This window comes from Magnolia sinica, chromosome 2, assembly GCF_029962835.1.
Source record: "Magnolia sinica isolate HGM2019 chromosome 2, MsV1, whole genome shotgun sequence".
NCBI classification, from domain to species: Eukaryota; Viridiplantae; Streptophyta; class Magnoliopsida; order Magnoliales; family Magnoliaceae; genus Magnolia; species Magnolia sinica.
This window is the reverse complement of record NC_080574.1, coordinates 36,376,325-36,388,621: the sequence shown is the minus strand read 5'-3', so window position 1 is coordinate 36,388,621 and position 12,297 is coordinate 36,376,325.

The following is a 12,297-nucleotide window of genomic DNA, read 5'->3' as shown; positions in this document are numbered from 1 at the left end:
TGGTGTTAAAAAGAATAAACCGCACATGTTATTATGGAGTATAGCATATGTTGATTTCATTCATTCATTTTCATTGAATTTACATGGAAACATTTTGTTCATTAAATCTCCTCAAATAAGTGTAATGAATATTTAGTATGAAAACATTACGATGACATGTGTTTGATGATAATCTTGAATAGTCAAAACATGGATATTTTCTTTAAATAAATGTTTAATTATTAAATTTTTGGATTGTTATATTTTATGGATGAAGTTATTTTGTCAATATATGTGTGGAATTTGAAATGTAAACATACAAAACATAAGTCATGCCTGCGGGTACGGAATCGGGGTCGAATATACCTAGGTACCGGATTTCGGGTCGTGACAGTTCGGGTTTAGGTTATATGTTTTGGTTATAGGTTATAGGTTTATGTTAAGGTTTAGGTTATAGGTTATAGGTTTAGGTTATAGATTTTTGGATTTGAGAATGGGTTATGGTTTACGGTTAGGAAATTGGGTTCAGGTTCGGGATTGGGTTTAAGTTTGGGTTTTCAAGTTTAGGTTTAGGTTTAAGTTAGGGAGTTAAGATTAGGATTAGGTGTAGGTTTAGGTTTAGGGAATTAAGTTTAGGTTATAGGTTTAGGGAAAGGTTAGGTTTAGGTTATAGGTTTTGGGATTTGGGAATAGTTTTAGGTTATAAGTATAGGTTTAGGTTAGGTTCTAGGTTAAGGTTTAGGGATTTGAGTTTAGGCTATAGGTTTAGGTTTAGGTCTAGGTTGAGGTTTAGGTTATAGGTTAAGGTTTTAGGTCATAGGTTTTGGTTTAGGTTTAGGTTATAAGATATAGGTTTAGGGAATTGAGAATAGGTTAAGGTTTAGGTTTAGGAAATCGGGTTCAGGTTCGGGATCGGATTTATGTTTGGGTTTTCAAGTTTAGGTATAGGTTTAGGTTAGAGAGTTAAGATTAGGATTAGGTGTAGGTTTAGGTTTAGGGATTTGAGAATACATTTAGGATTAGGTGTAGGTTTAGGTTTAGGTTTTAGGTTTTAGGTTAAGGTTATATGTTTAGGTTGAGGTTTAGGTTTAAGTTAAGGTTGAGGTTTAGGTTATAAGTTAAGGTTTTAGGTCATAGGTTTTGGTTTAGGTTAAGGTTATAGGTATAGGTTAAGGTTTAAGTTTAGGTTTAGGTTTAGTTTATAAGATATAGGTTTAGGGAATTGAAAATAGGTTAAGGTTTAGGTTTAGGAAATCGGGTTTGGGTTCGGGATCGGGTTTATGTTTGGGTTTTCAAGTTTAGGTATAGGTTTAGGTTAGGGAGTTAAGATTAGGATTAGGTGTAGGTTTAGGTTTAGGGATTTGAGAATACATTTAGGTTTTAGGTTTAGGTTTAGGTTTTAGGTTTTAGGTTAAGGTTATACGTTTAGGTATAGGTTTAGGTTGAAGTTAAGGTTGAGATTTAGGTTATAGGTTAAGGTTTTAGGTCATAGGTTTTGGTTTAGGTTAAGGTTATAGGTATAGGTTAAGGTTTAGGTTTAGGTTTAGGTTTAGGTTATAAGATATAGGTTTAGGGAATTGAGAATAGATTAAGGTTTAGGTTTAGGAAATTGGGTTCGGGTTCGGGATCGGGTTTATGTTTGGGTTTTTAAGTTTAGGTACAGGTTTAGGTTAGGGAGTTAAGATTAGGATTAGGTGTAGGTTTAGGTTTAGGAATTTGAGAATACATTTAGGTTTTGGGTTTAGGTTTAGGTTTTAGGTTTTAAGTTAAGGTTTAGGTTTAGGTTAAGGTTGAGGTTTAGGTTATAGATTAAGGTTTTAGGTCATAGGTTTTGGTTTAGGTTAAGGGTATGGTCCCTGCGAATACAGATATAAACACGGCCATCCGACCCAAATGCCAGGCCCTTCCAATGCTGTCCATAAAAAATGGACAGTTTCATCATGGTCATAATAGCGGTTCCCTCTTTCCACGGAACCCCGCTCTTCCGAATAGCTCCAACGCACATCTGGGTCTGCTCCATTAATTTCGATCAAATACATAAACATGGCCTATCCAAATGGTCAGGCCCCTCCAATGTTGTCCATAGGAAATGGACAGCTTCATCATGGTCATAACAGTGGTTCCCACCTTCCAAGGACCCCCGCTCATCCGGATAGCTCCGAAGCACATCCGGGTCTGCTCCATTAATTTCGAACAAATTTAATGGAGCAAATACATAACCACTTGGTCCCAAATACTTACTTTATAAAAGAAAATCTCCCCTGTTTTCTCAAATTTTCCATTTCGATCTTTTATAGCCCAAATCCATGTCAATGCATGAGAATCATACATAAACATGGATTTTAAGCAAAATACATGAGAAAAATTACAACATAAATATCATGCACACGATATCACATAATGTATTATTTGATGAACTACACATGTGTATTCTTGACAAGAGACGTACCAGATGCTTGAATCTGAAATATGCAGTTCCAACCCTCCCACATGCAACATCCACCTGAAAGAATGCGCATAACCGTCATGCTTGAGTAATCAATACGGGAATATACAAGTAAAACTATAAAATCAGAGATACTGCATTTTCAAGATCTCCTCCATAGTTGATGATTCATTCTAAAGCCCTTCTCTCTCCTCCTTTACCTGGGCTTGGGACCGGCAATGCAAGGAGTTGCATTGGCGGAGTTAAAAAAGAGCTTAGGCTCCATTTGGTTTTCAAAAAAAAATATTTTTATAAATACTAATGTGATGACCAAATGGAGCCTAAGACTATAAATACGTTCAAATATAGAGTACAAAATTCATTCAATATTTAAAAAAAATTAAAAAAAGTGCCAAATTAGTTCAAAATTAGTTTAAAATGCACACAACAAGTTCAAAATTAGTTCAAAATTCACACAACAAGTTTAAAATTAGTTCAAAATGCACACAACACATGTTCAATTATACAGTACCAAATTTTTTCAAATTATTGATTTCTCAAAGCCTCTTTCCCCCACTGTACAAATGATCCTGGACCAGCCTCTCCAAGTGTAGATGCAAACCCATCTTCTTTCCACAAAGGAGTGTGAGGTTGTATAACCTCAGTCAGGACAACAACAAAAGCTCCATCCTCTAATGGCTCGCAATGGACAGTTACATTTGGATTAACTTCGTGTACTTCACCACGAGCAACTACACCACGTTTTCCAAAACCAAGCAAGTCGCATCTCTTACCGATATATATAATATCCGGCTACTTTTACACATAAAATGGCATTGGTATTGTTAGCTTTTATAATATAATTGTAAGCTCATTATAGTAAAAAATTTATACTTGCATACCGACGACGCCTGAGTAGATTTAGCGACTGTTGGTGATGAGAGATTTTGAGTATACTGTCTATCTTTCTGCATATCAACCAATGTTTTCTTCATCTCAACTATATCTTGAGTCATACCATCCAATTTTTTCTTCACCTGAGATAACTATTGAGTTACGCTCTCTTTTTCTTTTGTCACATTCTCTACTTTTGAACGAGCAGGGGCTGACTTCTTAAGTCCTACCTTGCTTATTGAGCAACCTAGACCCCGCATTCGCCCTCTATTATCAGAATCAACCAACTGTAAAACATTGTAAATTAAGTTATTAGGATATTCATAATTACCATAAAACTTAAGTAATTTTTAAATTTTATTAGTACCTCTGTAAGGGCATCATCCATGCCGGTCATCCTAGAAGCAGGATTGCTACTATAGAGCTCATCTAGTTTTTCTTGTGAAAAAATACAAATGAATGCAATATAATTCAAAGTTATACATAGGCTTTTCATAAGAGTACTAGTTAGTGGTATGAGGGATGCACTTACAGCAAGGTCAGGATATTGGATAACTTTGTCCTTTCTTGTATGGGCTCTTAAGAAGACTTCACATCTACCTATCTCGACATCAGAGGTAAGATTCTTCTCCATCGCCTTTGGCACATTACATATCATTCAAATACACATCATTAATAAATTTAGATGAATGATAATTCAAATTTAAATTTAATTTTAAACTATAATATCTATTTTTAAATACATACCATCTTATGGCGAGTAACAGCCATACTGTGCCTCCCAAGACACGCAGGTCCTTTTAGCTTGGCCCAATTGACTTTATTCCTTGCGCTTACCCTCTTGAATTTCTCAGTGGTACATTGATCCACGAAGGCCCTCCAATCCTCCATAGGGATACCTGGGGGGGCAGGACCATCTCTTACAGCAATAGGATCCTCTAGAGATTCGGTGAGTTTCTCTACCAGTACCTGCCACTTTGCTCTCTTCCACATTCATCTATTCTACAACCAATCAAATAAATAATAAAAATGTATCCTCAACACATCTTTAATAAATGAAAATCGGATGTAATTTGTTTCATGTTGGAGGATAACCTTCTCGCTTTCTCAGCGGGTTGATCCTCTTTTTTTGTAATCCTCTTTTTTAATCAAATCATCATTACCTATATATAAATAAATAAATAAATAAATAACACATTTAGCATGCTTCTAGAAATAAACCAAAACTTAATGTGCAATTGAGCATGTTTCTAGACTTCTTCTGCAGTACCTTTGTCCTTTTTCCCCCTCTTCTGAACAAATGATTAAGACATGAAGCAGAACTCGTGAGGTAGGCCTACTTTTAACAACAACTAGTTGTTAAACTTTTGCCAAGCAATAAAGAGAAGGTCAGGAATGGTAAAGCCAACCCCAAATAACTGGGATAAGGCTACAATGACAAAGCATTTTCCGTCACACACTAAGAAATGGTTGTTCCATTACTTCTAGGAGGGGTAAGATACCAAGATGACAGAGCTAAAGAAAAAATAATAAAAAGAGAAAAACTCATTGAACATTATTTCCTCTATGCACAACCATTGAAGTAGCCTCTGGTTATCAGTATTAGCTGGGTGTAAGAAGCTAAAAAACACATGCAAAAGAAATTAGTGAGCAAAACAAACATTGATCAATGCATGGGCATGTCAATCAGTATTACCTAGATTTCTGCATACTATAATACCACATATAGATTTCTGCATACTCTAATACCATACAAAACATGTTATGACTTTGAAGAAGACAACTAATAAATATTCCCATATATAGAGTGGCACAACCTACAAAAAAATTTAAAAAAAAATCCCTCTTCTTACTACATAATTACCTAAAGAGTAAAGACCCACATATTAATACATTTTATTGTACTCTAAAATCTTCCATACTTTATTTATGTCATAATATCCTTAAAAATATGCCTGCTTGCATGAGAGGATGACATATAGCTCAACAAAAATCCTATTAGGTGGCAAAGATATCAAGTATTTTCTCTCTTGTTTTACTCCTTTTTTTTTTCTAAGAGAGACAGAGAGATGACAACAAAATTTTATAAATAGAAGGCACCAATACGCAAAAAACTATACAAAAAAAAAAAAGAAAAAGAGCATGAAGCGCAATAAATAAAAAAATAAAAAATTTAAGCCCCTTGCTCTCATCATCACCCACCCCAAAGAGTGACTCGAATTTTTGAAACATCTCCCATTTCTTTCTTCCCAAATACCCACCATATGCCTTTCATTTCCTTTGCAAGCTCCGACCCATGCCAACCCAAAAAATAGAATCCAACAGAGCTCATATAATCCCAAGAGATATTGATATCAAGTAAATAATACTCACTAAGAAATCAAATATAATTGTCAAAAATCAAACTAGGTCACTTGATCAATTTATATCTTGTAAATCATCAATATTTCACTTGGAAATTCCAATTTAGCAATTAAGAGGTAACGAATTTTGTCAACACATAATATCGTGTGCTGGATAAAAAGGTAGGGCATAACATTATACGAATATACATGAAAGGATAAGAGAATATAGAAGGCAATGAAATTATTTAGTTATGCTTTTACCATAGCAAAACTATAACTATAATGACATATATAAGTGTTTTTTTCTAAGCTACTAAATTCATAGAAAGGGTAGGAAGATTACAGCCCATTAATGACCCACGTGCCAATGTTTTTGTTAAATTGGCAGTCCACTCTGCTCCACGGATGTTGTTGGGGAAGACATGGATCCTCATTCCACCCAAAACGACAAGGAAGTCCCAAGGAATTCTTCACATTTTGCAAAGTCCTTACTGTAAAAAGACAATAAACAGATCATATTAGCAACCATTTGCAAATATTAAGGGCCATGTCCCTTAAGTAAACAAAATTTGAAATATATAAATAAAAAATAAAAAAGACATCGAATCTGCTTGTTTATTAATGCATCTCTAAATAATCTTCTATATCCAACATTCTAATTCTAGCATCAAAAGTTCAGAAAACACATCAAATCTACTAGTTTCTAGAGCATTTCAAGACGGAGACTTACATCTCGAGAGCTCAGAAAATGCAGCAAATCTAGTGGATTTTTTTAGCAATTCAAGTGAAATCTAAGACATCCCAAGTTCTAATTATGACATTGGAGGGCTAAGAAAATTCATCAAATCTGCTGGTTTTCAGAGCATTTCAAGCGGCCTCTTCCACATCCGCAGTTCTACTTTTGACATTGAAAACTCAGAAAATGCATTGAATCTGCTTGTTTCTAGGGTAATTCCAATGTCAAACCGAATGAAATCCATTGGTTCTTAGATCATATGGTTCCGACACCGACAATGGAAAAAAAAAGAAGAGTAGTCTGTTGGTTTTTGAAGCATTTCAAGCGAAATCTTCGATACCTGAAGTTCTAATCACAACATCAAAAACTCAGAAAATGTAGAAAAACTACAGGTTTTCAGAACACTTTAAGTGGTAGCTACTATAGCCGAAGTTCGAATTCCGATGTTGAAAGCTCAAAATAACACAGAAAAATTCCCCAAATCTAGATATCTTCACTAGCATTCCTACAAAATACACGGCCGTAACAAGACAAAGGAAGAACAAAGGAACAAACCTTTAAAAGAAGCAACGAGAGATCTGAAATGTGCAAGCATTTCCTTCAAAGAACTGCGTAAGGATGTTGTAGGTCCGCCATTAAAGCCGCTGAGAGCTTCGCTACAAAGAAACTCCTTGAATCTCTAAGTTTCTCTCACAAATCCCAATTTCAAACCTCTGGGTTCTCCATTTGGGCCAAAACCAATGCAAAAGGAGCTCAAAATCTGCAGATTTCTCCCAAAATCCCCTGTAACTCTTCTCGTAATTGAACAATAGGGCTTTTGCTCAACCACGGGAGCTCGATTCAGCTGAAATCGCACCAGAGAGCTCGGAATAGCGAGATTTACATCAAGAATCCATATCGGTTGATGGGTTAGGGTTTGGTGTAGAACGTAGAACAAACATGGTAGTCTGCTTGTGATGCTGGTGCGGCAGGCGATTAGGGTTTGGAGATAGCAACGATCAGGGGTTTAGAGAGGAAGAGGGCTAGGGTTTGGAAAATGAGGGCGTTTGATGTTAGAAGTAAATAAAAACATCAGAAGGTGCGCACGGGAGATAAGGGTGGACGGGATTTCATTTTCAGGTGATGGACGGCACTTTAAGTGCCTAGTTTTAGCACTCGTGTGGCCCACCATGATGTATGTTATTTATCCACTTCGTCCATTCATATTAATGGATCATTTTAACAGTTGATCCAATAAAGGAGTTAGATCGAAGCTGTAAGCGGACCACATAACATGTTAACGATAGAAAATTATTTTTTATTATTTCTTATAGTGTGGCCCACTTAGACCTTCAATCTACTTTCTTTTTGGACTCATCCATTGAAATTATATTTTAGAATTGATGGATGGCTTAGATAAAACATATATATTCCAACGGGCCCTATGGAGCCCCTTAAGCTCCATCAATATCTAATAAGAACCCGGTGGGGATGTAGGTTTTAGCTACAGATTAATAGGTTTTAGCTACGGATTAAATCCGTAGCATAATAGCTACGGTTTATATTCGTAGCCAAAAACTTCCAAAGTCTGTAGCCTTTACTCAATTTTTTGGTAGTGTGGGTCCACTATTTCGATGATATCATATTCTACAGTCAAGCGCTTAGGGCTGAATATGACCCCTATGGTTGGGGTGAGAGTTATCGCAGTAGCAAGAACTTTTACAGATGCCACTAAGTTGTGTGAGGGTTTCTTGATAGATTTAGGGAGCAGAATGATATGCATTGACCTAATTGTCACCATGATATACCATTACGACGTCATCCTCAGCATAGATTGACTTATTGAAATGAGGACCGAGATCGATTGCGAGACCCGACTGGTGACGGCACACGGACCCAAAAACACGACCTTCACAATTCCCGTTCAGGTTAGTTGACCCTTCCGGGTTCTTTGTTATTCTACCCTATTGAAAGATCATAATGGTCCGACACTTGGAAACACGCCCGTGGTCCAAAACTTCTTGAAAGTGTTTAGAATGATACCTGGATTACCTCCCTGATGAGAGATCGACTTTACTATCGACCTTGTACCTAGTGCAATGCCCATTTCCTTGCCCACATATCGCATGCCTCCATGTAAAATAGAAGAATTGAGGAGACAGATTGATGACCCATTGGATTCAGGTTTCACACGGCCTAGTGTATCTCCTTGGGGCACTCGTGCTATTTGTGAAGAAGAAAAATGGATCGTTGCATTTGTGTATTGATTATCGCAGGTTGAACTAAGTGACAGTGAAGAACAAGTATCCTTTGCCTAGGATAGATGATCTGTTCGATCAGTTAAAAGGGCCACAATATTTTTTAAAGATCGACTTGCAGTCAAGGTATCATTAGTTGCGTGTCAGAGATGAAGACGTGCAGAAGACATCGTTCAAAACCATCTTTGGGTACTACGAGTTCCTTGTTATGTTGTTTGGACTCACAAATGCACCCGCTGTGTTCATGGACCTGATGAACTAGGTGTTTTGGCCGTATCTGTACCGTTTCGTTATCGTATTTATAGATGACATACTGATATACTCTAAGAGTTGGGAAGATCACGAGGAGCACCTGCGAGCAGTCTTTGATACTCTCAGGAAGAACCAGTTGTTTGCTCAGTACAAGAAGTGTGACTTCTGGAAAGAAGAGGTCAAGTTCCTGGGACATGTGGTGTCCAAGGAAGGAATGACTGTGAACCTTGTTAAGGTGGCCATAGTTCAGGACTGGGAGCAGCCCGGTTCGGTTACTGAAGTGAGGAGTTTCCTTAACCTGGCAAGTTACTATCGTCGATTTATTAGGGACTTTTTCAAGATAACCAGACCATTGTCTCAGCTCACACGGAAAGATCTCAAATTTGCCTGGAATGAGAAGGCAGAAGCAGCCTTTTAGGAACTGAAGGACAAGTTGACATCTGCACTCGTGCTAGTATTTCCAGAGCAAGGGGTCAAAAATACGATATACATTGACGCATCTCGTGTTGGTTTGAGTTGTGTTCTGATGCAGAAGAACAGGGTGATTGCTTATGCCTCGCAACAGTTGAGGAAGCACGAGAAAAACTACCTTACGCACGACCCAGAGTTAGCGGCCGTCATTTTTGCATTAAAGCTCTGGAGACATTATCTCTACAGAGAGGAGTTCGAGCTCTTTTGCGACCACAAGAGCCTTAGATACATATTCACACACAGAGACTTGAATATGAGGTAGCGACAGTGGATGGAAACCTTAAAGGACTTCAAGTTCGAAGTCTCCTACCATCCTGGCAAGGCCAACCTTGTGGCAGACGCGTTGAGCTGCAAAAAGACGATAGCATTTGTAGCTCCGCTGATGATCGATGAATGGAACATGATAGAGTTTGTGCGAGACTTTGAACAGAAACTTATGGTAGAGGAACCGTTCGAGAGCATCGCACATTCGTGTGTAGCCACTTATCGATGACCAAATCATAGTGGCTCAAGGGGAAGATGAATGGTTAGTAGAGTTGAGGAAGCGAGCTAATGACGATGTAAACTCTGAATGGAGAGTGGTTACGGATGGGGTTTACATTATTGTGGCCGCCTATGCGTCCCAAATCTTCATGACTTAAGAAGAGAAGTTCTCGAACCTGCTCACAATTCAAAGATGGCGATGCATCCTAGTAGTACGAAGATGTATCGAGATATGAAGCGCTCGTACTGGTGGGACAACATGAAGGCCCACATAGCGGACTATGTATCCCGTTGCCTCACATGCCAGCAGGTCAAGGCCGAACATCGCCGACCTCCTGGTTTACTTCAGCCTATGCCCATAGCTGAATGGAAATGAGATTTTATCTCTATGGATTTCATCTCAGGGTTACTGAAGATGAGGAAGGGACATGATTCCATTTAGGTGATTGTGGACCGATAGAAGAAATCGGCTCATTTCCTCCCGATTAGAGTCTCTAACTCAACAGACTATTTAGCCAGGTTGTACATTAAGGAGATAGTTCATCTGCATGGGGTACTAATGGAGATCGTGTCGGACCGAAACACGCAATTCGCATCTATCTTTTGGACGTATATCTAGGAACTAATGGGTGTGAAACTGAGGTTCAGTACCGTGTTCCACCCACAAACGGATGGGCAGACGAAACGGGTGAACCAAGTGTTGGAAGATATGTTGCGAGCTTGTGTGCTTGATTTTAAAGATAGTTGGGATAACTGTCTTTCTTATGTAGAGTTCGCTTATAACAAAAGCTTTCAAGTGAGCATTGACATGGCCTCCTACGAAGCACTGTACGAGCGTCCATGTAGAGCGCCGCATTGTTAGGCATAAGTTGGCGAGAAGAGTTTGATTGGCCCAGAGTTAGTACAGGCGACCTCAGAGAAGATCAACATTATCAAGTTTCGACTTCTGGTAGCACAGAGTAGACAAAAGAGTTACATCGATACGAGGCGGTGACCGCTAGAGTTTAAAGTCGGGGACCATGTATTCCTAAAGGTTTTTTCAATGAAGGGAGTCTTCCGGTTTGGAAAGAAGGGGAACTCACGCTAAGATTCATTGGCCCATTCCAGATACTAGACCTAGTAGCTGTGGTAGCGTACCGCCTTACTTTGCTCACACCACTCGCAGGCGTGCGCAACGTATTTCACGTATTGATGCTGAAGAAATACATTCCTGACCCTTCCCACATTATCAAATGGGAGCAGATACAATTGAGTCAGGATGCTACTTATGTACTACGACCGACGCGTATTCTAAATAGGAAGGAACAGGTGCTATGCAGTAAGGTCATCCTGCTTGTGAAGGTATTATGGACACATCACACTGAGGATGAGGCTACTTGGGAAACAGAAGCCGAGGTCTGCAAGAACTACCCTCATATTCTCGAGGAGTACGAAAAGATACTTATTTCGAAAATAAAATTTTTATTTTAGGGGGGTAGATTGTAACGTCTCAGAAAAATACGTACAATGACCTAAGTACCACCTCAGGCAGAAATCGTTAAGGACTAAATCCTTTAGAAATTAGACGAAAATTAATTAAGTACTAAGATAAATTAATCAGCGAGTTAGTTCGAATCACTTTCTATATGAATTGCAAGACCCAAAACTAGTAGAATAGCTAAATCTACGTTACTTAAAAACCTAGGATCAATCTCAAAACCCAGTTGCTCTCGGGAGCACATTGAAACTCCGTATCGGACCTGGACCGCGCATCGAAAGTCTGATTACCGCGAAACTATACGATTATGACTGCCTTACTAGCCTTGACAACAATCTCGGGAATCAAGTCCAAATAGTATGCAGAAACACACAACTTGAGCCTGAAGCAAAGTGTGTGAGAAACGCGAATATCTTTAGAAAATGAACTCGAACTTAAGTGATTTGGGCCGTTCGCTTGCAGGCCAAATCTAAGGTTTTAGACTATTAGATTCTAAACCAATTACACCTTCGGATCAGAGAAATTTTCTGACACATGTCAGTGTACTTGTGACCCTGATCAAGTGACGATAGCCGTTGAACTAAAACTAGTCCTCCACGGTCGATCCACAAATCTGATCGAACCGAAACCTTAACCTGGCGTGGATCCATGGTCAGGGAACTTTCTCCAGACTGTATGTGAGGTATGGACCTCCAAATGAGCTCTGTTGGCCTGAAACAGACGAATTTTGGCTATAACCTAAGTAGATTATGGCCCTGGGGCCATTGACATCAGTTCTGAGCCTATATAAGGGCCTTAATCCACCTCTCTCTCATTTCATACGAATTTCCTAACCCTAGGAGAGAGAAGAGAGAAAGAGGAGGAAAGAGTGAGGAGAAGAGAGAGAGAGATAGTTGTTGGGATTCATTCCTACTACTCCATGTGCCGAATCATCTCTCCCATGTCGCTACACCGTCAATTTCAAATCCATTTTTTGGGTAAGAAATCCTAACCCTAAT